Below are 27,674 nucleotides of genomic sequence, written 5' to 3' on the forward strand. Positions count from 1 at the left end.
TATATGGAAATTTCCAGAGAACAATGATGAGAAAATAAGTCCACGATCTTTTTAATGAAACTTCTTCTGTCTATCCTGTGAAAAAAGCTCCCTCCCTGACCACAAAGTGCTATACGTTGCATCTTTGTCTGCAGTGGTTCTGTCTCAAGTTCTCACTGTAGCTCAAATCACCTATTTAAGTCTAAAATCAAGTCTAACTTCTATAGTATGAGGGAATAGCCAGAAGTTCATGTCCTCTTTCTGCAGGATGCCCTGGGTAGATTCAGAGTTAGGTGATCAGTGTGACGAAGCATATTTAGCCACACTTTCCTTACATATTCTTGGGCTCTTGATTCCTCTAATTTTTTTTTTCATTTACACTTACTATTTCATTTAAGTTACTGTACTCAGAAGGGGGAAAAAGAATATGGATGAATTAATATTTTTACTGCCTATAAATCTAATTAGTTTCTTTTTAATTACGCAAATTTCAAGTTTTTTTAAAAAACATTATTAGATTTTTTTAAAAAATCCTTAAATATGTGGATTTTCAATGAAAGTGGTAGAAAAACTGAATTCAAATGAAGACAGTTATTGCAGTCCTCTCTTTATATATTCTGTGAGCAAGGTTAAAAACTATAGATCATTTGGACAGTTTTAGCTACAATAAATGATTGTGAATTTAGTTAAATAACACATAAATAAAAGTTGCTAAATGTGGCTCCACCCATGGTGATGGGAGGGTCATGCTGACAGAAGAGAAGGCATTCTGGCAGTGTTCTGAGAGACATTCCTTAGAAGATTCAGTGGTGGTCTGACCAAAATTCTAGTTCGATCTTGAGTATTTACAACAGATATCTGAAATAATGTCATTGCTATAATACCTAGTGGCACAAATTTGCATTTTGGTGGGGCTAGTCTTTCCATAGGAGAGATTTTGTTAGTATAAAGCTATTTTGGCCAAATATTATCTTTTATGTACCAAACACACAAGAATGTAATCACCTGTCTCTATATTAAATAAAAAGTGTGCCGTGTGCGTGTGTGTGTGTATGTGTGTCAGGGCAGGGGTGGTTCTGGAAGGCTACACACCAAACTGATAACAGCAGTTATTTCTGGGGAAAGAAGGAGAGAAAGAGGGTTAGGTATTAAAGATTCTCACCTTATTGGCAATAATTTCATTTTTAAAAAAGAGAAGGTACCCATGCAATATATGTAATTTTTAAACTAAAAGTCTCTCTCAAAATTAGAGCTAGGATTGAACTGAAACTGAAAATCTGGCTTCTGCAGAGACTTAGGCCAGTTAACTTTGTGACCTTGAATGCTCTCCAGAATCCCCTCTATAAAATGGAAAAATAATATAGTATGTACTGCAAGTACATGCCAGGTGCATTCCCAGTAAATATACATCCTCAGAAGCATTTCCTAACATGTTAGTAGTCTTAATAGTTCCAGTTTGTAGCATTAGCAGTGTCTTTTTTCTTCCTACCGTAATGAGCTTTTTCCCTATGCGAGGGCACAGATCTCTTTTTCAAGACCAAAGTGGAAATGCGAAGCACATTAGCTGCTCTTACCAGTGGGCTTTTGGCCCGAGTATCCCTGCCAATGAAAGGGATATGGGCCAGGAAGGGAAAGGCCTCAAAAGGCACATTCTAGCTGATGAAATGATTACTTAAAAAAAGTTCTAGACAAAACAGAACAAATCAGAAAACAGTCTTAAAAAAACCCACAGAGCCACCAGGTGTCACTATAACCTAAAACTCTTCAAGTTGTTTCTCTTCATTTGGAAAGAAATGTCCATTACAAGCAAACCTGTACTGTCCTACAAGGCTTTCCGTGTCCATAACTTCTGTTGTCGTAGTTAATAAACTATAGTTACCGAATCTTAAATAAATGGATCACCACGAGTCTCAGTTTAAAAAAAAATTTTAAATAGCGAACGTTAATGCTAAAATATTTAAAATGCTGTAAGTAGACCTTTGGAGGTCAAGGACCTAATATTTTCAGTTTTGCTTTTTGAGGGGCAAACTTGAAGTCATGACTATGGGAATCGGTCATTTGACTGAGACAGATTTGATCAGGGAGCAGGTGAGTGAGTCCAGGTCACTTCCTGGCATTTTTCTTGCTATTTTTAAAATGTTTTAAATTAAAAAAAATTTTTTTTTGGCCATGCCCACAGAATGCAGATGTTCTCAGGCCAGGGACCGAACCCACACCACTGCGGTAACTAAGAGCAGTGAAAACGCTGGATCCTTAACCTGCTGAGTCACAAGAGGACACTTGTTCTCTACTTGATAGTGGGTACACCTCTCAAAATAGTAAAAATTAACTGTTAGAAATTCTCATAACTAATAAAATTATAATATTTATTTTAGAGATATAATTTATTTTAATAATTACCCAGGGATCTAAACATCATTTTTATATTTTCATCTCTTCTTAAAGACATATGACTACTTAAAAGAAGACTTATACTTTTTTTTTTTTTTTTTTTTGTCTTTTTAGGGCATCACCCGCAGCATACAGAGGTTCCAAGGCTAGGGGTCAAATGGAAACTGTAGCTGCTGGCTACACCACAGCTATCACAACCCGGGATCTGAGCCTCATCTGCAACCTACACTGCAGCTCATGGCAACGCCAGATCCTTCACCCACTGATCAGGGCCAGGGGTCAAACCTGCATCCTCATGCATACTAGTCAGATTTGTTGTCACCGAGCCACAATGGGAACTCCTGTATTTTGGGTTTTAAAATATAGGTATACTTAGTTTCATTTTACTACCCATATTGTGCTTTTGAAGCTGCTTTCTTTTTTTTTTTTTTTTCTTTCACCAATAGAAGGTTTGTGCAACCCTGTGTGGAGCAAGTTCATTGGTGCCATTTTCTTAAGAGCATTCACTCACTTGTCGCCCTGTTATCTTTTGGTAATTCTCCCAATATCAAGCTTTTTCATTATTATTATATATGTTGTGGAGATCTGTGATCAGTGATCTTTGATGTTACTATTGTTTAAAGATTACAACTCACTGAAGGCTCAGATGAAGTTTAGCATTTTTTAGCAATAAAGTATTTTTAACTTAAGGTATGTACATTGTTTTCAGGCATAATGCTATTGCACACTTGATAAACTATAGCATAGTGTAAACATAACTTTTATATGCACTGGGAAACCAAAACATTTGTGCCACTTGCTTTATTGTAATATTGATTCACTGAGGTCTGCCTGTCTATAGATGTAATATATATATAATGTAATAATAGCACCAAGAATGGAGGTAAGATAACTGGAACGACAGAGTTGCAAGATATCTACAGCTATACCACTATCTCCTATCTATATCGCCGTATATATTTTTGTTCCAAAGTTAATTCATTAATAATTTTAAGCTGATTATGATACATTAAGGTATACTGGAATCCTTATGGTAATCATTAGAAGAATTCAAAGGAATATAGCTATAAAAAGCCAATGGAATTAAAACGATACACTGTAAAATATTTATCACAAGGCAGAAAAGAAACAAGAAATACCTAAGACAAACAGAAAACAAATAGCAAAGAGCAGACCTAAATTTAACTATATCACTAATTACATTAAATGTAAATGGACTAAATGTTTTAATCAAATGGCAGACATTGTTAGGCCAAGCTGTAAAAAAAGCTAGACTCAATCATATGCCATCCACAAGAGATACAGAATTTTTACATTTGTAAAAATATTAATAGGCTGAGAAAGGTTGAAAAAGATATACAATATGCATAAGTAAGCTTCAGTGGCTCTATTAGGGTCAGACAAAATAGAATTTAATATAAGAAGTATTACTTTAATCTGTTCAAATTATTTTCCACTATGATAGATTTTTCTCTTATTAATAGTCTCCTACAATTTATCCATTGTCAATTTATGAAAGATAGAGCACTTGTCTCTTTGACACTGTGTTGCCTAGGTTATAAAGTCGTAATGGGCAAAACCCATGTTTACTACATTCTACTTCCTACTGCACAATCCTCCATGTATACACACATTACATCACTTCACAATCACAATGTGTTTTTATCCCTTAGATTTGCTTTAGGAAACACATCTGGTACAACATGTTTGTAGCTGTAATGCCATCAATTACTGTTTACACTGACTACTACAAATTCCAAAAGAAAATGCATTTGTAAAAATTAATTCCACTAAATTACTTGAATAAGCCACATATTATATTGGTTCTGAGTTAACATGACTGATCAGACTTTAATAATGATAGCTAACATTTTTGAGTGCTTTACATGTTCCACTAAATGCTAATTACCATACTGCTGTAAATAAATCCATCTGGATAGGAAACCAAGGCATTAACCTGCTCAAAATCACACACGAGTTCACATCCACACTCAGATTTACTTCTCTCAGCATCTGTATAGACATGCATATCCCAAACATAAAAAATATGAAAGAATGGAAGTACATTCTGGTTCTAAAAGCTTTATATGCATACCTATTCGTATTATAAAAGTACCAGAGGTTCAGATGTATCTGGATACTTTATAGTTTCTTACAACCTCATGGTATACTATATAACATTTCAAGTCAATTGTCTGGGGATTGTGCAGTGTCTTTATTATTCCTTGCCTATCAATGTTTCAATATGCAGCACTGAAATTATTGACTCCTGTGGAAGCAGGAGCAATGAAATGCTTGCTTACACAGCTATGAGCATGTAACTCCCAAAAGAATAGATGCAAATAATAAAATATAGAGATCACTACTTTATTTAAAATTTTAAGTAAATTAATTTCCTGAGTTAAAATTTTGCAACTACTAAATTAGCAATATTTAAGCACATGCACAGAATAGTCATGGCTGAAGCAAATCTGTTATACTCATATGTAGCTAAAAAATCTGCTTTTGACTTGGTCCTATTGCTTAAGGTAATTTCTTTTAAGAAAATAAAGCGATAGAACCAAAAATTATATGGGAATATTAGTTGCCAAAATGAAAACAATTTAAACAGTAATTGATACAATGTGATATCAACATAATGTAGTCATTTAAGTGAATGATTTAAAAATCGAATATAATATTTTTTAAAAAGCCACATGATTTTCATTTGCACAAAAATGGGCAAGCACTACAGGGTAATAACTAAAGGCAAAAACTAAAATATTTAAGTGTGAATAGTAGGATTATGAATTATGTTCCTTTGGGGACTTTTTGATTACTATTTTCTCAGTGCTTCAACAACTTTTAAGGAGACAAAGAGGGACAAGGAGAGCATCTTACCTCCCAATGATGAAAGTTAGATAAATACTGTAGTGCTCTTTTGGAGTTCCCGTCGTGGCACAGTGGTTAACGAATCCAACTAGGAACCATGAGGTTGCGGGTTCGGTCCCTGACCTTACTCGGTGGGTTAACGATCCGGCGTTGCCGTGAGCTGTGGTGTAGGTTGCAGACGCGGCTCGGATCCTGCGTTGCTGTGGCTCTGGCGTAGGCTGGTGGCTACAGCTCCAATTCGACCCCTAGCCTGGGAACCTCCATATGCCGAGGGAGCGGCCCAAAGAAATAGCAAAAAGACAAAACAAACAAACAAACAAAAAAAACCAAAAACAAACAAAAAAAAACTGTAGTGCTCTTTTTAGGTACTTAAAATAAAAAATGTTTGCTCACCACAGAATAATTGACTGTTAAATAGTAGCCAAAATATAAGAACTTTTCAGGTAGCTGATTATAGTCAGTAAATCTGAAAAGAGGACTCCATACATTTTAAGAAAACTTTTGAAAATTATTTCTTTTCAGCAGCTCCAAGGGTGGTATCCTCATGCAGTTTTTTGCTGCTCTTGTATATTAACATGACAGACTGTTTTCTTTTGATAGAAAACAGAACCCAGTAGAACTGAGCAAAAAAGAAAATGTGCTGAAATTTTTAAGGCAAATTAGTCTTAAAATATTTGGGGGTTTTGTCATAGTACTTAATCTTTATGGCTTTCTGTGTTTATACACATGGATTAAATTTTTCACAACTCTTTATTTTTTCCATATTATTAAAAATTGAAAGTATGTTTCAGATAAGAAATAAACTTTGGATAAAAAATCTTACGATAAAAAAGACATTATCTTGTTACCTTTTTGCGAAATCAAAACTTCCAACCTCATCTACTCTACTCCCGCCACCAAGAAACAAAGATGAAAGCCTATCATCTGAAAATTTATCTGAGAACTGTACATTACCTTTCCAACTCAGCTGAAGGCTGAGGAGTTTGAAAGGGAAGCAAGAAAAAGTTCAAATGCCTCAATAAAAATCTGACTTGGCTCCAAATCTACTTGCTTAACCACCAATGCCCAAGTGTCTCTAGGGAAGCAAGGGCCATCTGTGGGAAATGAAAGGAGCATAATTTATAAACTTGAAAGATGTATTTCCCCACCATCTCTCCTCTTTCCAAAAAGGAGAAACATAAAGCAACACAAGTTTAATCCTGACAAATGAGCAGTCACTTTAGAATTAGGCAAAAAGAAATGAAAAGTAAAATCAAGTTGGCCATTTCTTTTCCCTAAACATTCCATATTAAAAATTCATGGAGAAACACTGGAGCACTTGACGGATATGCAATCTTCAGATGAAGCGTAGTTGACGTTCTGGCCTTATTCATTCTGAGAAGCAGTTGCGTGTGATAAAGTTTAATGCACGTGCTCTTTCTGTTCATTATGTTTTCTCATTAAAGACATACCGATAAATATTTATCAAATTAATTTATCTCTATTTGGAGGCATTTTATAGTGTCACCTGAATAAACAGAGTCAGCAGATCTGGGCGTGGATCTCAGTTCCACTTACCACTTGTGTGACCCTGGGCAAGCTCCAAACTTCAACAGACTAAGCTTTGAAACAGAGATGATGAGCACAGCAGCTCCCTCATTAAGATAAACCTCAAGGCTCTGAATTGTCAAACTTAATAGATAGTTCATTCAGAAAAAATTGAAGGGTTTACTATATACCAGTCACGTGTTTACCACAGGGATGAAGCAGTGAGTCCCTGACCTCACGGTGTGCATGAAGAGACATAAAAATCAAGTAAGAGGAGTGCCTGTCGTGGCTCAGTGGTTAATGAACCTGACTAGTATCCATAAGGATGTGGGCTTGATCCCTGGCCTCGCTCAGTGGGATAAGGATCCAGTGTTGCTGTGGCTGTGGCGTAGGCCAGCAGCTACAGCTCTGATTCGATCCCTAGCATGGGAACCTCCATATGTGGGGTGAGGTCCTAAAAACACACACACACACACACACACACACACACACACACACACGCGCGCGCACACACACACACACACAAATCAAGTAAGAAATTAACACAGAATCTGATGGGTACGATAAATGCTCCAAGGGAATGTATATCAGGTTAAGTTATTGGTTGGAAGGGATGACTATTTTACGCAGAGGTGGGGGTCAAGGTAAGGCCTTTCTCACTACAAGTGACATTTGACGAGGAAACTAAATGAAGCAAGGGAGTGAGTCACTTGTGTCTCTGGCACCGCATATCTGCCTAATTTCTTTTAGGCAAGTTTTCATGTCTAAATGGGATACACAATTGTACAGGAAGCTACTATACAGAGAAAGAGGGAGTTTGAAAGAAGCCTGGGAAGTTAAGAGACTGGCGGGAAAATGTATAAGGGAGGATGGAAGACAACAGTGATAGTGAATATTTCTTTCCTTTTCTCTGGAGAGGTCTCACAGGTATCTTCTGGGTTTGATCATGAACACCCTTCCCTACAGGATCTTGGGTGGGAGGGAAGCGGGCACCTAGGTGGGCTCCTGAAGGGAGTGGGCTCCAGAGGAGGTATGGATATTGCTTTTTCACAGTCTTTTCTAGTGGGGCTACTAAACTTCAGACTCAGGAATAAACTGCATTGGAAAAGGGGAAAAGGAACCGAGTTAGGGTTACATGGGGCTCCTGGGCTGATTATCTTCTATTTCTCCATCTACAGTCCTTTTGAGATCTATGCACAGTCTGTGATTAACTTTGAAGTCTGTATAAGAGTCAGGCCAGGTGTAGCACACACCTAAACAAAGAAGGACTTTCAAAAAATGATGACTATGAGCCCTCGGGATAAACAGTGGGAGATGGATATTGCATAAGTAATTCTCTGAAAACTCTCTGAGGAACACTGGACTTAGGCAATGTAGGAAAAAAATGATTCATTGTTCTGCTAGGTCTTTTTTCCCCCTGGGGGTAAAAGAATCAAAATTCTTCTCTGGCAGTTCTAAGTTCAAAGACATTTACTTCTGATGACAGAGCACGTTAACCACTGTGTGTGAAAGCTGTTGCTCGTGTGCACTTGAATTACCAGCAGGAAAAGTCTGTGAATCCCAAATATTTTAGTAAACAAGCTCCTCTACATTTCAGCTTCTTAGGCTTTATGTATTACATAGTTCCACTAGTTTCCCAGTCTATCTAGATATTTTATGGGACAATGTCAGGAACTTGAAAAGCTTCCACTTCCGCACATGTGGTTGCCTCGCTCTAGTCTGTCGACCACTGACCACAGCTGCTCTGCACTTCCATCCTACCCTCCAGCCTCTCTGAGGGCTGCTGGGTAATAAAGCACATTTCTGGGTAGGGCAGGGATGATGCCTTGTTCACAGCTGTAGCCTAAACTCCCAGCACAGGGTTCGGTTCAGAGTAACTGCTTGATAAATATTTATTAAATGGATAAACTGGTGTCTGGAATCCTCTGTCTTAGATCCACAATGATCTTCTATCTTCTCTGAGAAGGGTCTGGGAGAGAAGGCAGGCAGGTATTTATTTACACAATACGGGTGTTGATTTTTATTTCCTCCCTTTTGGATAGGGTTACTGGACAGGCAGACAGAGAAAATGTGTTAAGCAAAGTATATTTGACCAAGTCTCTCAAGATGCAGAGAAATTGAGTCTGGACCCTAATTCATTTAACAATATTCATGGCTACTAAAAACTGAGCCCCAAAGGAACTAAGGATCAGCCAGGCATTAGCCTAGAGGACAGCATTTTGAGAGCTGGGCCTCATGGCTCATGTCTGCACTTGGACATTCTCTAGGCAGTGATTTTATTTTAATCTTTATCAATATCTTCAACTAAATCCAAAGAATAAAGGCTTTCTCAATGTGACATGAAATTCAAGGAGTTGGCAATTATGTTGGAAAACTGAATCAGGATTCAAAAGGACATGGATGATGGCTGTGGGCCAAATCTAACTTAACAAGTAGGTAGTGTTTCTAAGACATTTGCTGTGGAGGGAAACGGGACATTCTGCAGCTGCCATGAAGTCTCAGGGATACACGTAAATATCTATTCAAATTCAGATAGCAGGCCGAACAAGTACCAACTAGGGCAAAAGAGCAATGCCTGTGAAAAAGGACTGAGTTTTAACTGACCTCAACCCCAACTTGAATAGCGCTGATGACTGCCAAAAATAGCTAATGTGATTTTAGTCAATATTAAGAGAACTGTGCTATCTTTAGAAACCAACCAAGTATTTATGGAGCTTCTATTTGCATTGTTCATGGTGCTGTGTAGGGCAGAAATGTAACAGGCAGAAAATACCTGCTTTGAAGTCACTTTCTAGTCAGAGGAAGTTTAGCAATCAGAAAACAATGTAAGATACGTGATTTGACAGCCTATCAAGGAAATGACCCTTCCAAATGCCCAAACACCCCAAACCAAAACCGAAAACAAGAACAAAAAAAAAAAAAAAAAATGGAAGTTTGAGTGCTTAGTCCACTGATATTTAGAGCTGTGGTCCAAAGTCATCCAAAACCTGCTGTAAATAAGGTATATGACTCTCTATAGGGACCAAGTCACAGGAATACATCTTAGAAAGGGTCTTTTTTGTTTGTTCGTTTTGTTTAGTTTTAAATAGGCTAGAGTTCACATCTCTGGAAAATTCAATTATGAGGATCCACTCATTCCTCAATAGGATCAAATAAATCAGATACTTCTGCACACAGTTAAGTGCTGAAGTATACAGGTCAATCCATGATGCTTGAGAAAAGAGGAGTCCACAGAAGAGGTCAGGGAAACAAGGTCCCCCACCCCCAACTCTCAATACGCCAGGGCAGATCTGTGGGCTCTGAGGACGTGGGGTCATGGAATAACCAGAGCCTGACAGGTGGAGAGGGGGAGAAACAGCTGCTTTTACATACGTCATACATATAACTGACCACCATACCCCCCCCCCCCAAGTTGTAGAGCATTATGTCACTTTTGGCACCTACAGCGCAACACACACCAAAACAACAGCACGCTTCCTTCCCAGGGAGGTTCCCCTGCCTGGTATTCTTCCTCCGTGGTGCCTAGAAAGGCCAGAAAAAGTCATGCCAGCAAGCGGGGCCATGCCTCTCCAAGTGCATGGCCTCTGAGTTCAGCTGGCCCTTATGGCACACAGAATGTCAGCTGTTTCTGTGCTCCCAGCAGCTTTTCCAAACCTCCGCCTCTTCCCGATTTTCATCCATCTCGGGCATGACCTACCCACCTCACTTCTATTTCATAAAGCACATTTTTGCCCAGTTACTGCAATCCAGCTCAAATCTGTTCCAAGGACTGCCTGGCCTTCCTTTTCTACTGGAAGCCACCTCTCCTGTTCCAGGCCAGTCCCTTCATCTCTTTGTAGCTGTGATGCTGGTGACCCCCTCCTCAAACCCTCTACTACTTTCACCTCCAGATTCGGTTCCCTCCTCTCCAGCACGTTCCTCTGCCCACCTCTGCCACCCTCCCCACCCCACCCCATTCTGCCCGCAGGTCTGCTCTCAGTGTGACCCACCAGGCCCACCCTGCACAGGCTCTGCTCTCCACACCTCCATCCTCTGTCTGCACAAGCTCTTTATCTTCCTGGAGTGTCTGCACCAATGACGCACTTACTCTGGGGGGTCTGCTTGTCCTTCTACATCTTCAAAACTTTTTGAACAATTTCGTGATTCTCCCCCTAAGCTAAATGGACCTTCTCTCTGCTTCCCTCCTCCTAAAACCCTGAACAGGTCTTTTACTCTGGGTTCTCTCAAGCAATCACTGGTTTCCGTGTTTGTTTGTTTGTTTTTTTTGGTTTTTTTTTTTGCTTTTTAGGACCACACTGGTGACATACGGAGTGTGTCCCAGGCTAGGGGTTGAATCAGAGCTATAGCTGCTGGCCTACAATGCAGCCATGGCAATGCAGAATCTGAGCTGTGTCTGTGTCCTACACCACAGCTCAGGGCAATGCAGGATCCTTAACCCATTGAACGAGGTCAGGGACAGAACCCTCAACCTCATAGATACTAGTCGGCTTCGTTACCACTGAGCCATGACGGAAACTCCCTTACCATCTTTTAAAAGGCTTCTTGAAATAAGAGGCTGCATTGCTCCTTGCCATATCTGTGTGGGAAGGGCTCAATAAACATCTATCAAGTGAATGGATAAACTTCATGAGAGCAAAATATGATGCCAGCACCAAGGTCCTTGACTCAGGAGCTGTCCAAACAGTTGTGTGGATGCTGAAAGACCAGGCTGCCATGGGTAAAGGGTGTGGACCAAGGGACTTAATGCCCCTGCCAAGAGGAAGAGTCTATGATGTTATGATGATTCTGTACCAAGTAAGTCTTCTTTCTCATTACTTTTTTTAAAGACTAGAAATTAACAATGTTTAAAAAGACCATATAGTAAATTCAAAAGTGAACGGGTGGTATTATTTTGCCTTCTCTTTCTTAGCAGACATCAAAACACTTCGGTTACCTATTGTTTTGTGTTATGGTGACAGAGGTCACTGACTGATGAAGATCTAAACCAGCCTTGTGCTCTAGACATGTACACCTGGTCTCTGTTCCTCAGCAGATGGCCTCTGATTTTTTTTTTTTTTAACCATGACTACTACACCAAGCAGTTAGAAGAAACAGGATGATGACAAGAACAATTTTTTCTCTCCTTTGTGCAATTTTTAACAGGAAGCTATTCATGTTTAAGGCTTTTAAAAATACTAAGTCTTAACGGTGAGTGTGTGAAAGAAAATCACTTCATAGTTTCTGGCATGGTTGGCGGCATTAAAAGAGCTCTGGATGTTGAATGACATCACAGTTTTAAACCTTCCTGAGAGACTGTTATTTCCTCACTAATTCCCCTTAAGCAAAATATTTAAGATCAGTATGAAGTTAAGAGATTCCAGCTTTTTCTTCTGAGGATTACCTTTCATGGAAATGATAAAATGGAAAAATAATTACTCCCCAAAATCCAATAAAAAAGCCAAATCCTCCTAGAAAATCCAGAGATAGCATTACCCTTCGGTACCCTCCACTTATCAGGGGGGAGAGAAAGAAAACTTCCCTAGATCCATTCAAATACAAAAACATTCTTCGCGACATTGAATTTTATAAAATCCCATTGTTAAATACTTCCTCTCAAACTCCTGCCAAATGGGAGGATTACTGCTGAAACAGACAAGGAATATGTGACCTCCTCCTCCTCCCCTGATGAACATCAGGGTTACACTTTGGCCCATGTACAGATCTATTTTCTACAAAGGATGCAGCTTTTCAGAGATGTGAAGGATCTGGAATAAGAACACTGGCCCTCATCAACCCACTTCCTCTATTGGAAGGGAGTCTCCCAAATAGTCCTCAAAAGGAAACGCTGGGATGAAGTCACCCAGGTTTATAAAGTAACAGTAGCCGGATGATGGGATCGTCTGAAAAGTGATGCAAGGCACAGCGGTCAGACCCAAAGTTCACGGGGACTTTTCATAATGCAATTTTAGATAAATATTTGCACAGATGTACACACATATTTATTTGTTTTGCTTCAACTGGACTCATCCGAGTGCTGTTTTTTTAAAATATAAACAGTGGGAAACTGCCATAGTAATGACTAGTCAAAGACAGCAATTATTTGCAAGAGCTAAAAGTGTTCATTTAATAAAAAGTAGGAAGCTGTGTGGGAGAAAAAGGAGTGAAATTCTCTAGTAAGTGAGGCCAGTTGGAATTTAATAATTCACTTTGGCTATCATATTTGTTTAGTCAGCAGGCCAGCATTTTTGCTGGGCTGCGCAGTGCCAGGGATGGTCTTCACCTAAAACACCCAGCGTGTTAAGAGAGGGACTGTTTCTAGCCAAGCTGAATAAATACTACCACCTCAGCCCTGGATATATACTGTTCATTACATATCTCTGAGCATATGCGAAAAGTCCCGAAAGGATTCTCGTTAGTTCAACCATTAATCTGGCTGAGATGTCATCAGATTATTTGAAAGTGTGTTAGGAAGCAGTGTTTCAGCAGTGGCCTATGTGTCAGCAGAGAGATATGCTCCTATTATACAATATAAGACAGTCTCCAGACTATATTTTTAACATCTCCTTAGTAATATAAACAGAGATCAGGACATGGAAAGCTCTCTTTTTATGAAGCAATGTTTTTAACTCTTCAAGAATATTTTCCTCAGCACTCTTCATTGAAATTGACTTTCTTCTTTCAAAGGTGAAGAGATGCAAGAAGTGGAGTGATTATAGAGTGTGTATATGCTGCTATAGTAATCAAAGTGGATCACTTTGTAACTGATGCTCAGAATACTATAATTACGCCAACAGCTCAAATTTATAAAAAAAACTTGCCACCTATGGAAGGTCCATAAGGGAGGCCGGAATGCAAAGAAATGGAAAGTCTAAGAATATGCAGCTGCCCATATGTCTGCATTCATCTACTCACACAAATATCTTTGCTTCCTGTGCTTTTTCATGGGTTCTCTTGTGTTTGACTCTTAAACATAATTTAGTTAGCTGAATTAACACTTCACCAGAATGAACTCTGCATTAGTTAGCTGCGGTCACCTAGAGGCCACAGACCTGGTTTTTCATGGAGCAGATGGTCAGATACTGCCTAGCAGATATTTATCCTATGGTAAATATATGACAGACATGTTAGTGAAAGGTAATCTACATATTCTTTCAGGGGAGGAGAATTAGGTGTCTGGACAGAGAAACTTCATGAAGAAGCAGTCGGTCATAACCCTGTGCAATTAGAGTCTCAGGTACTTAGAGAAGCCAGCAGCCTGCACCTCAGACAGCTGGAGGGCAACCTGGTGGTCCCAGGATGGGAAGTGCCTTCCTGGTGGCACCTGGGGAGCTGGCCTTTTTATAGAGTGTACAAGAGGCAAGGGATCGCCTAGGAGAAATGGCTGAGGAAGACACGAAGCGCAAGTTTGAATTTAGGGCAATAGCAGATTGAGAGATGGAAAAATCCTCAAACTTGTACTAAAAGACCTGATCAAGGAGCCCCAATACTGACAGGGGGTGTGGAGTGGGGGGGAGGAGAAAATCAGCCAGAGTCAGTTCCCTCAGCCACAGGCATCTGTGGACTTGGTCAAGGCCCACCCTCCCCACCCCCACGCTGGAAGACTGAAAGTCAGCATTGGGGCACAATCAATTTGATGGATAGGAATTTTTCTTCCAAAAAAAAAAAATTTAGAAAATGGTGATGTGTTTTCCTCTAGCAGTTCTTCTAGTCCTTGCTGAAGAGAGCACCTGTGATGTAGAAAAATAACATCCTATGACAGCTACCTTTGTCAAAATAGCCTCTCCTTGTGCACACCTGCAGAGCCAGACTTCAGGGTCTCCTGGGCTAGGGACGGCTCAGGCCATCGTGATCTGAAGCATCCTGGGGCTGGAGAGGACACCAAGACGGCAGGAGACAAGGGCAGCATTAGACAGCCCTCTTTGAACAGAATATATAATTTCATTTAACAGCTGCGGAAGCTCATTAACTACGCTGGCATGAATGAGTCTTCACGACAAAAAGAAAGAAAAACGGCAGCCTATTTACAGATGCAGCAGAGCCGGCTCTTGTTTTCTAGCTTTCAAGGGAAACAAAACATTTCTGCATAATAACTTGATCCTATAATTCGACACTATTTCAGAGCCGAGCTTGCCACACACTTAAAGAGATACTTGTTTTTGCACATTTTCAGAACCTCTGCAGTGTTCCAGCCCAGTTTCCAACTGGCGAGCTGGTGACCAGCGCCCTCCTGACTCAAGCCGCCGCCCTACTCCTTCTGGTCCTAAGTTTGAGGAAAGTATAGCCCAGATACCTTCCACAAGTCTCCCAGCTTAAATTGGCCCTTCTTCCTTATGCAATAGCCGGCACCTTTTATTTTTACGTTAGGTTCCCTGCCGCTTACTGAATGACCTTGAGCAGGTCACTTAGCCTTGCTGTGCCTCAGTTTCTTCCTCTGTAATGGCACTGACCTCACAGTGCTCCTGTGAGCATTACACTGTCAGTACGAAGCACCTAAAACAATGCCCAGCACAGAGCACACTATAAACAAATATCAGGCTGTATTTCATTATTACAACAGCTACTTAAGGCGTCATTCAGCACTATTACTTATTTCACATACATGTTGTCAACTCCAAAATTGTTGGAGAGCACATACTAGCATCTAGGAGGAGCAGGGGGCATGCTAGAGCCTCTTCTCTCCCTCCTCCGTATCCCTCATCTGCCCAGACATAAGCACAAGGGAGATGCTGTATGGCCCCACCCCGGACACACAGAGGAGGGATGAGGCTGTTGCAGGTCACTGGGCTCAGCCGAAGATGCACTGGAAACGGGGCCATAGTATTTGCCTCATTGGGAAAAACTTTCTTACTCCCAAGAGTAGGCAGTAAGAGGTGCTCTGGAAGAGGTCCCTGTTTTTATTTCTCTTTCATGTTCTCAGATAGTCTTCCCTCTCCAGAATCTCTGGTACTAGAATGGCCCCATAGGGGGCTGTAGGCTGAAGGAGGGTGGGGTAAAAGCTCCCTTCCTGCAGCCTGGTCCATAAACATTCTACAATGGGATTGGAGGGAGTGCCCTACTTAGTCACTTACTCTGTTTGTTTTTCCTTTATTTCGTACTGTTGACCCTTGAACAACACAGTGGTTAGGGATGCCAGGCAGTCGAAAATCCATTTGTAAGTTTTGATTCCCCCCAAACGTAATAACTAATAACCTTACTGATAACAGTTAATTAACACATATTTTGCATGTTACATGTGTTATATACTGTATCCTTACAATAAAGTAAGTTTAAAGGAAATACTATTATGAAAAGCATGAGAAAATATATTTACAGTGCTGTATTGTTTTTATTGATACTGTAAATTTGTATCAACTGTTTATAAGATGAATCATCTGTCAGTATCAACATCAATATTATATGACACCAAACACTGTAGATGTTACATGTATTACTAACACTAGACATCAAAAATGAAAAGATAATGTGAAAAAGAAATTTGTATTTATTTACAGGTATAAAGATTCACACATTGGTAACAAAGAAGTAGCAATATGATTGCTGTGTGGTAGCCTTGTGTAATTGATGCAACTGCCTCAGGGTAGCCTAGCTTATACACTAATGAATGCATCATCATTAAAACTTTTACAGTTGCAGTATTCCAGTCATATTAATAATACAGTATTGGAAACTTAAAAAAAAAATACTGATGACAAGCTGACATGCAGTTTCTCCATGCTGTACAGTAATGTAATTCTTTGAAAGCAGAATAACAAAGCAGTAAGAAAATGAACACATTGGAAACTTTATATTAAATATCACTCATCTTAAGCTTGCTAAGGACAGGCTGTCCACTTCAGTACAAGTCTTGCACACGATGGGTGACACAATCAACGATGGTGAGAACACACAGACGTCTGTGCATTCATTGCTGTACGATTCTTGGGTTTTCACACCAAGACACTCATACACTCACACCAGTTAAGTTTATCAACTGTACAGTACAACGACTATTGATGATTGAGTACGTGGAAGTGCGTCATCCTTGTTGTCTGCACATTGAGTAGACTGAGGAAAGGCAGGGGATGGCTTGTCTCAGGGTTGGCAGAAGATGGAAGGGGAACCAGGAGAGGCAGGCACACTTGGTGTCACTTTATGTAAACACATCATGACATTTGACTTTTTTGCTTTACATTTCTCTAAAAATTTTTCTGACCAGTACTGATCCTTCTTCCACTGTTCTCTTGGGTTTCAGTGCCCATATCATGGAAGGCCCTACTTTGGAAAAGTAGTCAAAAGCAGTCCTGAATCATCAGAACCCTCTACCGGACTATTAAGTTTGTTTCTAGCACTGGTTGGGATGCTCTCATCTCCATCAGGTTATGCTCTGTTGATTCTTCTGGTGTTTGTCTATTAGTTCTTGAATTTCTCCGAGATCCTTATTTTGAAACCCTTTGCCTTTTTTTTTTTTTTTAAAACCATATCTACAATCTCTTTTCTGATTTCCTTGATTGGGTCTGTGGTAAATCCTGTGAAGTCATGCACAATATCTGGACAGTATTCTCTTGTAGGGATGAATTGTTTGGAGCTTGATGGCTTTCACGGCTTTTTCTGTAACAACAATGGCATCTTCACTGGTGTAATCCTCCCAGACTTTAAGGAGGGTTGGGGTTCTCTAACATCTAGTTGACTATCCTTTCCATAGACTGCTGTGTGCAACGAGCCTTAAACCTCCGTATGATCCCCTGATCCAGGGGTTGAATTATTGACATTGTACTTGGGGGCTTGCCAAGATCACTTTGACACCTTCAGTGTTGAACTCATGGGGTTCTCGGTGGCTGGGGGTATTGCCCAATATGAAAGAACCTTTAAAGGTAGTCCCTTGCTGGCAAGGTACTGCCTGACTTCATGGACAAAGCACAAATGGAACCAATCCAGAAAGTGTTCTTGTCCAGGCCCTCTTGATGTACAACCAAAAGACGACAGCTGATGTTTGTCTTCTCCTTTTAAGGCTCAGAGGTCAGCAGCTTTATAGATAAGGGCATCCCTGATCATAAACCCAACTGCATTTGCATTAAACAGTAGAGTCAGCCTATCCCTTCCCGCCTTAAATCCTGGTGCTCACTTCTCTTCCTTACTAATAAATGTCCTTTGCGTTTTTTGTTTTTCCCAGAATAGGGCACCTTTGTCTGTATTAAAACCCTGTTCAGGTAGATGTCCTTTGTCCTCAGTGGTTTTCCTATGATGTCTGGGAACCTGTCTGCTACCTCTTGGTCAACAGAAGCTGCTTCTCCTGTTATTTTAACACTTTTTAAAGCCAAACTTCATTCTCAAGTTATCAAACCATCTTTGGCTGGCTTCAAATTCTCCAACTTTAAATCCTTCACCTTCCTTTTGCTTTAAGTTGTGGTATATGACTTTGCCTTTTTTGGATATTAGAGTCTATAAGCATGCCTTTCTTACAGTGATCCTATGCTCTCAGAAAAGATGCATTTCCAATGTAATAAAATGGTGCTGGTGTAGCTGTAGTGGGAACTACACCAATTTCCTTTGCTTTTCTTACGATGGTCCCTATGCTGGATTCATTCATCTTGAAATGTAAGCAACCACAGCTGCAAACCTCCATCTATGGTCTATATCTAGCAGTTCAACTTTTCCCTGTCATGTCATGACTTTTCTCTGTGCATTGGGAGCACATCCAGCCTCACAAGTAGCACTTCATATGGGTCCCACAGTGTTATTCAAGGTTCATGGTATTGCATTAAACACAATGGAAAATACACGAGAACCACAAGAGATCATTTTTTATTTTGATACACAATTTACTGGAAAGATGAGCTACGCATGCGTAGATAATTAGTCATGTGGCATTTTAAGCAGAAACATCCAACAATTGAGCTCAGTGCAACAGCAACAGGAGGTGACCCCAAAGTTAATTTTACGTTGTTATGATTGAACACTCTGAACATTCCTTTTTGTTGTTTACATGAGCGCAGATGGTGCCATGGACAGTCTGCAAGTATTTGCGTGCATTTTGATAAATCTTAACTTTTAAAATATATTGGTGTATATTTTATGGTAGTAACGATTAAATAAATTAGTATCTATATACATATGCAGACAGATTTTTCTTAATTTTTATCAATATTTTTAGGCTATGTTGTTCATATAAAAGTTTTTTCAAATTTTTGAAATCTGCAAAAAATTTTCAAAACATCTGGAAAAAAATCCATGTATAAGCGGACTCATGCAGTTCAAACCCATGTTGTTCAAGGGCCAACGGTATTTCCTATGAGACTTTTCAGGGATGGGTGGCCACTCTCAGGTGGGATTCAGGTAATCCTGGGTCTTTGGTCCACATGACATCCCACCCTAATTAGCAATCACAGGGATCAGATCTTTTTCAAGCTGTATCCTTTGACCACTATTCTTTATACTAGTAGGCATTCAATATTTATTGAAATGAGTTGCTATTCCTCATAAAAAAAGCTACCCACATTCTGGTAGGGTCAGTCACTATGATCAATGTCCTATCATCTAATTAAACTAAATTCAAAATTCAAAGAACACTTAATGAAAACAAGGACTAATCTAATGCTTATTAGTGAAATTAGAACTTGTCACTAAGACCTAACAGCCCAACACTGCTTGCTTGTTGCTTACCTGACTCTGTCTTGCTCACTCTAAACCAGAATGTCATAATTTTTGCCTGAGCCAACTTCTGCTCATTTGCACTTGCTGTTCTCTTTGCCTAGAATGCTTTTCTGCCCAGAATTTTGCATGCTGGGCTACTTCTCGCAATTTCCAGGACAAAGAAGGAGCCCAGAGCGTGAAGAAAAGGGAGTAATAAACTTTTTTTCTGCAGAAATGACATTAAGTATGAGACCCTAAAGTGTGAGTGCATATATGTGTATGTGGCTGTATGTGTGTGTTTTTTTGGTAGACATGGGTGAAATAAGAGTATTGAATCTATGCAGAGGGTAGGGCTAAGGCAAAGGCTTTGGGATGCAGAGGAGTAGAGAAAGGTGGTTTGAAGAATAAAAAGTCAATGTGGCTAGAGCTTAGAAAGCTGAGGAATAGCAGAAGACAGGGCCGGAGCCAAATCATAAAAACCCCCTGTAGAAGTTCCAAAGGAGGACAGAACCACATTGATGCATTTGTAGCTCTTTAGTGACATCTTAATCTCAGATATACTTTAATTATTCCTCATAAGAAGACAATCCTTCTGCCCTCACTGGTATTCTCCTACGCTTCCCTAACCTAAAGATAATCAGCAGTGCTAGGGGAAATGCTTTGGAAAGAAGGAGCTATCATGTCCAGATTCAGTGGATGAGTCTGCTCACCAGCCGCTGGTGTTTTCTGACCATAAACACAACCCTAACTTCTCCCAGCCCTACTCCTGGTGCTATCCCAGGTGTGAAACTGAATGAGCTTTTAAAAGTTGGCTTTAATTAACTATTAGCATATTATACACATTCAATGAGAATTACATTTGTACCAACAATCTCAATAGATTATTTTTTATACCAAAAAAAGATAAATTTTATTTCAGTACATTGCGTTTTGGCAAATAATTTATTTTAACAATAGCTTTAGATTTTCAGAATTTCTAATAACTCATGATGATTTATTTTTAATTATTCAGAGACTTAGGAGCAAGTTATAAGAAATCAATAACGGCACAGAGACTCAAACTAAAGAATAGAAAGATTAGAGTATTAGTTCAAGATATAGCTGAACATTATTCTTATTCTTTCTATGAACAAACAGTGTTCAAATTTCCTAATTTCTTAATCAATATGTCAGAACTTATTTTAAGTAAAATGCTTATTTACTGGGGTATGAGAGTAGAATGGTAATTGGGAAAAGACAACCACATATCTGATATGGCCAAGAAGGTCAGTGAGAGTATATGAAAAAGAGTAAGTTCCAAAATTAAATTTCCCAGATGGGTTTTCCATAGTTGAAATATTGTAATCCCAAAGATACTTTTAATCAAACACGATTATTAAACAGTAAGGAATTACGTACACTTCATTTAACCAGGTCAATAGTGTTTCTATTCATTAATCACATCCTGCAAATCAGTGTATTTCTATGCTGGGAATCCTGACTGCAGGTACCCCTCTTTCATGGCACTGACCACTCATTTACATACTTTACAGCAGGCATTTCTTTAGCTTTTACATTCATTTTCCTTCACTGGGATAAGCATTTGCTCTTCTTAAGAGTTGAACTCTCTAGTTAAAAAACAATGAATCCAAAATTTAGGAAAGGAAGTTCAGTCCCTGAAAGGACACACTGAGGCTAACATGCTTGTAACACATTATCACACTGTGTAATGTTGTGTGTTTTCCAATACTCCTTCCAGTAAGGTACTGAATATCCTGAGAGCTCCTGCTGTCATTTTTGAGTGGAGAGCTGGGGAGAGCTTCTGATTTTACTCAGAGTTGTTAGGGTACCTGAAAGAGTTCATTCATTTCTCCCACCACGTGGGACCCTGAAGCCTTTGGGGACAGTAAGTTCACGTTGAGTGTTTGTGCTGATGAATTCCCAACCTACTTTGTTTTAATTTACATTAAAAAGCCTCTACTCTCAAAGTACTGCATCATTAAGTTTATACAATAATTAGATATACAAATCTGGAAAGGCATGTTGAGTATCACTTGGCAACATTAACTTCCCCACTACATTCACACTGGAGATTTCAAAGTGCATATTAGCGAGAGGTATTGGTTCCTGCATAACAGAAGAAGTCAATGAAAGAATATTTAATTCACTGATTATTATTTTTAGTACATCCAGAGGACGTGATTTTTTTTTTTTCATTTTACTTACTGGCTTCTTGCCATTGAGAGGAATAAAAATTAAAGGGAAAAACAATAATCAGTAAAACCCCAATCTCTTAAATGATTTAACAGCTTAGCTCGTGTACCAGACAACCACAATACAGGCCAGCAAACACAGCTTCCACCTCTATTTAGAATACATACTCTGACATAGTACTAGATGAAGAAAGTCCGCTTCACTAAGAACTGTCTTTAAGATTCAATGCGAATTCAAGAATTAAGAAAAATAAATAATTTTTGGTTACTCTTCTTTTTTTTTGCTTTTTAGGGCGGCAAGTGCAGCATATGGAAGTTTCCAAGCTAGTGGTCAAATCAGAGCTGTAGCTGCCAGCCTGAGCCAGAGCAATGCAGGATCCAAGCCATGACTGTGACCACAGCTCTCGGCAACGCCGGATCCCCCACTGAGCGAGGCCAGGGATTGAACCAGCACCCTCTGGATAGTAGTTGCGTTCATCACCACTGAGACACGATGGGAACTCCCTTTTTGGTTACTCTTCTAATATAGAAAAACAACTGGCATCTTTGCATTATTATTATTAAGCCACTTCAAACCAACACCACTCAAGAAAGATTTCCTTCCCCCAAAGGTAATTTAGCTACAGCTTTAGCGGAAGAAAAAAAGGCAATTCTGACAGCAATCTGGTCAGGTGGGGTGGAGTTTCAGAGTACTGACCCATATAGGGCAGCTTTCTGAGCAATGTGGTAGCCACAAGTGTCTGCGCCCCTGGTTTTAGTTTTTCTTTGGTTTAGGAAAGGTTCCCCACATGTGTAACATTTACAGATAGCATCACTACAAAATGGAGTGCAGGTTCAAATCTGAGTTTTGTTTTGTTTCCTTTTTAGGACCACACTTGCAGCATATGGAAATTCCTGGCTAGGGGTTAAATCGGAGGTGCAGCTGCCAGCCTATGCCACAGCCACAGCCACACCAGATCTGAGCTGTGTCTATGACCTACAGTGCAGCTCACAGCAATGCCAGAGCATCAACCCACTAAGCGAGGCCTGGTAACAAACCTGTATCTTCATGGATTCTAGTTGGGTTCCTAACCTGCTGAGCCACAAGGGGAACTTCCAGTGTTATCTTTTTTTTAACATTACAAACTTCATAGCAACATAGTGATATTTATCCAGCATATATTGTGACAGTGTTTTATTCTCCATAATTTACCTACTTTGGGCCATTTCGAGAATTTTACTTTCTAGATCATATATGATATTTTATTATGCTGATATGAATATGAAAATTAAATACATAGGTTGATGAAAACATGTATGAAAGCAAAATAGCAATACAGAATTCCTATTTATGCCAAATATTAATTTATCCTAAGTGCATAACTTTGTCTAGGTAGTTGTAGAAATGTAATACTGTAAAATTTTAAAGTTGGATATTTTTGTGACATTAAAAAAAAAAACAAACCTGGATGCAGTTTTTTTTTGAAGGGCCGCACCTGTGGCATATGGAGGTTCCCAGGCTAGGGGTCGAATCGGAGCTATAGCTGCCAGCCTATACCACAGCCTATACCTATACCACAGTCATAGCAACGCCAGATCCAAGCCATGTCTGAGACCTACACCACAGCTCACAGCAACATCGGATCTTTAACCCACTGAGAGGCCAGGGATCGAACTGCGTCCTCATGGATGCTAGTCAGATTTGTTTCTGCTGAGCCACGACAGGAACTCCTACACCCAGATCTATTCCAAATATAATAAATAGCATGCTTCTGATATTATCTTAACATAACATTTTAGATTGTTACTATGGAAATAGGGGGCACATGGCACACTAAATAATAGGCTTTAGTTTCAGAACTACCCAGAAGGTTTTCTGGAGGTTTGTAGTTGTTGGTTTAAGAATATTTAAGAAGTCTGTAATTTTTACATACTAAACTATTTCAAGAAATAATTACTTAAATGAAGGACATAACCACATAAAAGGTGGGAAATGGAAAATCTGGAGGGCAGTGAGGTGAGGCAGGGAAAGCGAGATGACAAGGCTGGGGTGCTTACAGAAAGTGAAGGTCAAAGAACCAGGGAGTGTTCACCCATTTCTCCAAAGGTACAGTCACCTACCTGGGGACTAGTTCCCTGGGACACAACTAAATTATTCGCCTGAAGTGTTTTAAGTTTACCTATTAAAAACAGGCCACATTCTCCATTCCACACCCCAGGGGCCCAGCATGGAGAGCCCTGCCTCTCTTGCCCTTTCTCAGTGGCATCTACTGACCTCTCAGGCCAGCATGACTGATGGGTTTTTTCACTTAAAGGTTTTATGCATGAGGACAACTTAAGGGCATTTCCAGACAAAGCTCTCTCCATCGCAGTTCATTAGAATGTTCAACTGTTAGTTTGGCCAAATTTTAAATTGTGGCACGGTCACACTGCTTCAAGAATACATCGACGTCACCAAAGGGCACGGGCACTAAACAGGGAACAGAAACTATAGTTTCTATATTACTTGACAATACTGCATGTGTAGGATGTGTAGGAGATACTGTGTTTTAGAGGGCAAAGGATGCCACCTTCATCTCCTTTTAAAGTGTTTTGTTTCTACACTTTAAGTGTCTCGTATTAAACCAATCTGCTGTAAGACAGATACGGATTTAGAAAAAAGACAAGTTACAAGTTAGGTCCCTCACAGAGACTCATAACAGGAAATTTAAACATCTTAGGTTGCCTTCATCTATTTAGGATAGCATTTGATTCATTTATTATTTTTAAGAGATATATGCTATTACATAAAGCAAAGTTAACAATTCATTTGAATAGAGATGGTATCAACACATCCCTAAAATACTATTCTCCTCAGCTAAAACAAGAAAAGATCTTTCAAATTGAGTTAGTTGAGTCAAAATTAGTTTATTTTAGGCATGTAATTAAATTAAAAACTACTTTATTACTTAAAGATTGAAGCTATAAAAAATAAGAGGTTTAATCCAAATAATGTGAAAGTGAATTAATATTCATTCTGGCTTTTATGTTTTTTTCCTTTTCAAGTAATTTAGATTTGTTAATAGAAGTATTTGCAAATGGCTGTAAAAAACAAAACAAAACAAAAAAACAAACCTCTGATTTTGGAGTTCCCATTGTGGCTCAGCGGGCTAAGAGCCCGACTAGCGTCCATGAGGATATATGGGTTTGACCCCTGGCCTTGCTCAGTGGGTTAAAGGATCCCATGTTGCTGTGGCTGTGGTGCAGCCCTCAGCTGCAGCTCCGATTCAACCCCTAGCCTGGGAACTTCCATTTGCCGCAGCTGAGGCCATTTAAAAAAAAACCAAAAAACAAAAACCCTCTTATTTCGAAATTACAGGTAAATATAAATAGCAGGACAAAACAAATCTCTTTGGAGAATGATTCGTGGAAATACTGCCCTAGAACACTTTTTTCCTAAGAAGAAAAATACTTTAATACATTTCCTCACTTCTCTAGAGGATAGTTGGACTTTTTCTTTTCTTTTCTTTTGATATTGCAAAATCTTCTCCAGCGCTGCTAAAAATGTAGAGATGGTGTAAAAGTCAGTGAATCTATGCCATTCTCACCAAGCTTTGGGAGCACACATCCCAGGGAGGGTGAGGTGTCCAGCGGGGCTAAGGAGACCACTGCTCCTACGGCAGCTCCTGATGCGGGAGGCAGTCGGCGGCTGCAAACATCCGACTGAAAGCCCGTCTTCAGCCTCACAGCTTCCAGTCGAGGATGTTTACAGCCGCTCACTGTCGCAGGGACACTTGTTGCTGTCTGGTTACCCTGGAGAAGGGTCCCTGAGATGGACAGGCCGCAGTTCTGCACAACAGTCTCCTCCAAAACCAGAAATATTCTAGAGAATGTCTCAGATTCAAAACCCAGGGCTTCATGTGTGTCTCTTATTCATCTACCTGATTCCTACAAAATTCTGTGACAATCTAAGACAGCATATGCCAACGGCATTCATCCATCACCATGAGCGACAAACACCACTCAGGCAATGGCAGGGTTACTTACTAGGACTCCCACATGCATTACGTAATCAAAATCTTCTGAGTGAACGTGACAAGACATACAAATTAAATTATGCTAACAAGAAAAAGTGCACACTTAACATTAAACTCTACATTTAAGTGACCTTAGACTCTCAACGAAAATATAAAAGGACTATTTCAAACACTGTAAATTCTGACCAAAAAAGACTTACATACTGCTTTTATTTATCACTTTTGCTCTGAAGTTTGCTCCTGGAGACAACTTGTACAGTCAGCTGGTTTTTGAAAGAGTAAGCAACAAATTCAGGAGAGAAATAGAAGGAAAAGCAAAGGTCTGTAACAGGAACATATCAGTTTGTGGATCAAAGTTTCCCACTGGAAAAACACAGAACCCATCACTTGCGACAGGGTGACGTACATTAACTCCAGATCTGAATGTTTTGAATTCCACTCCCATTCTCTTATGAAAATAAATGAGGAAAACTGAAGGGTAATAAGTTCTATCAGTCACTGCTTTCCTGAAGTAATTCAAAACCCTTCCTTGCCTGGTGAAAGATTAAGCTGATACAGAGAAGTGGGTGTGCCTCTCCCTGAGATTTGTTTTTAGATGATGTTTCCATAAGGTTCTTAAGTTGCTCTGTTCGTGATACCAAACCCCAAACAAAAACAAAATCCACACAAATAGCATCTTGTTTACTGAAACAAACAAACGTGAAGAGCTCCATAAACCACTTTTCAAAGCAAAGGGTAACTCTACCCCATTAAGGTTAAGAAAGTTAATCTTTGAGGCAGCAGGTGAAAACAAGGCGAATTATGTTGTGGCCTTTCTCTTTATTAACTAAGGACTTTGAACTATTAAAACTTCCTAGGGAACCACATTTTCTCAATGGGTCAAGTCACATAGGGGAACAAAGCAAACTTTATCAGTGCTGTGCAATTCTGCATTCCAGAAATTCTTAGTACTTGGCATTCATGTACCACTGCAGACGAGGGCTTGAGTTGGTTCACCAAACTCAGTCACAGCTTTCAACCTTGTGAACTCCCTACCACAACACCCCCTTCTTATGACTTGGTCACAAATAGACAGGCAGGGTACTCTTTAATTAAAACAGATGAATACCAAGCCTTACACCCTATGAAGACATTGTATAGCAGTAACTGTTTACTAAAAGAAAATATTTTTACTCCCATAAATTTTTCTCCAAGTGACAGACCCCCTACTCCCCTTGGAAATCTTACCACTTTTCAATAATAGCTTTAAATTAAAAGTGACTAGTACCATCCAGGCAAACAAGTTCACCCAACAACTTGGTGCATATTGAAAAGGATAATAAACCTTTGCACAGCTTTGAAAATCCAGCCTTTGCTCAGTGCTCTCTATGAGGAAACGTTTAAAAATTCGCCATATTTAAGCATGAAAGACCGTCAGGTATTAGTTATAAGGGTTCATAAGTGGAAGGACATTTAATAGGTATCAATAGAGAACTTCATGACCTGTATATACCAGCATCCTTTTTTAGCAAGATACCAGCTAGAGGAAATCTGTGTGAAAGTAAAGTAAAGCAGATTTATCTCAACAAGGTGCTAAACAATTTTGCCAGTTTCCTTGAGATTCAGTTATTTGTTTAAACTATTTGCTTGTTTGCTGGTCATTGAGAAGTACTGATTCCATTTGGAACGGCAATTCTTAAAATGAGAGGGTGACAGCAGGATGATCAGGACAGATTCTTCTGATCCCACATACCTGGCCTGCCTCTTACCCCATCCACCCTGTAATTCTTATTTGGAGTGGGGGAGGGTGCTGAGTGTATTTAGCAAAAACTGTAAAATGATTCTACTACACCTTCCTGGTAGAGAACCACTAATCTAGAAAGACGGAACTAAACAAATTTGCTCAAGACTAAATATCTTGCCACTATCTGAGAAATGTGACCCAAAAATCCACTAAAAAAACTCATGAAATGATAACAAACATGGCAAAATAAGATTGAATTGTGTCCAATATATCAGACCCTGACTTTTGTCTATAACCCTGGAAATGCTCAAAGAAATCCATGTAGTTCAAAAGCACAGGGATCAGGTTGCCTTAGACCTGTTAAGATAAGGACCCTAAAAGTTTTTCCACCCACAAGTGCAGCTCTGG

General features: G+C 39.5%; 1 protein-coding gene and 1 non-coding gene across 2 annotated transcripts in view; both read right to left on the reverse strand.

Moving 5' to 3' along the window:
• The window catches only part of LOC102157778 (collagen alpha-1(I) chain-like), a 59,567-nt gene that overhangs the window by 18,167 nt on the left and 13,726 nt on the right, over positions 1-27,674 (reverse strand). The gene's annotated exons all lie outside the window — the stretch shown is intronic.
• On the reverse strand, positions 25,191-25,297 carry MIR30A (microRNA 30a). The gene has a single exon (NR_038519.1). It is a non-coding gene; the product is annotated as a microRNA 30a (primary transcript).

Source organism: Sus scrofa, chromosome 1 (genome assembly GCF_000003025.6).
Source record: "Sus scrofa isolate TJ Tabasco breed Duroc chromosome 1, Sscrofa11.1, whole genome shotgun sequence".
Taxonomy (NCBI): domain Eukaryota; kingdom Metazoa; phylum Chordata; class Mammalia; order Artiodactyla; family Suidae; genus Sus; species Sus scrofa.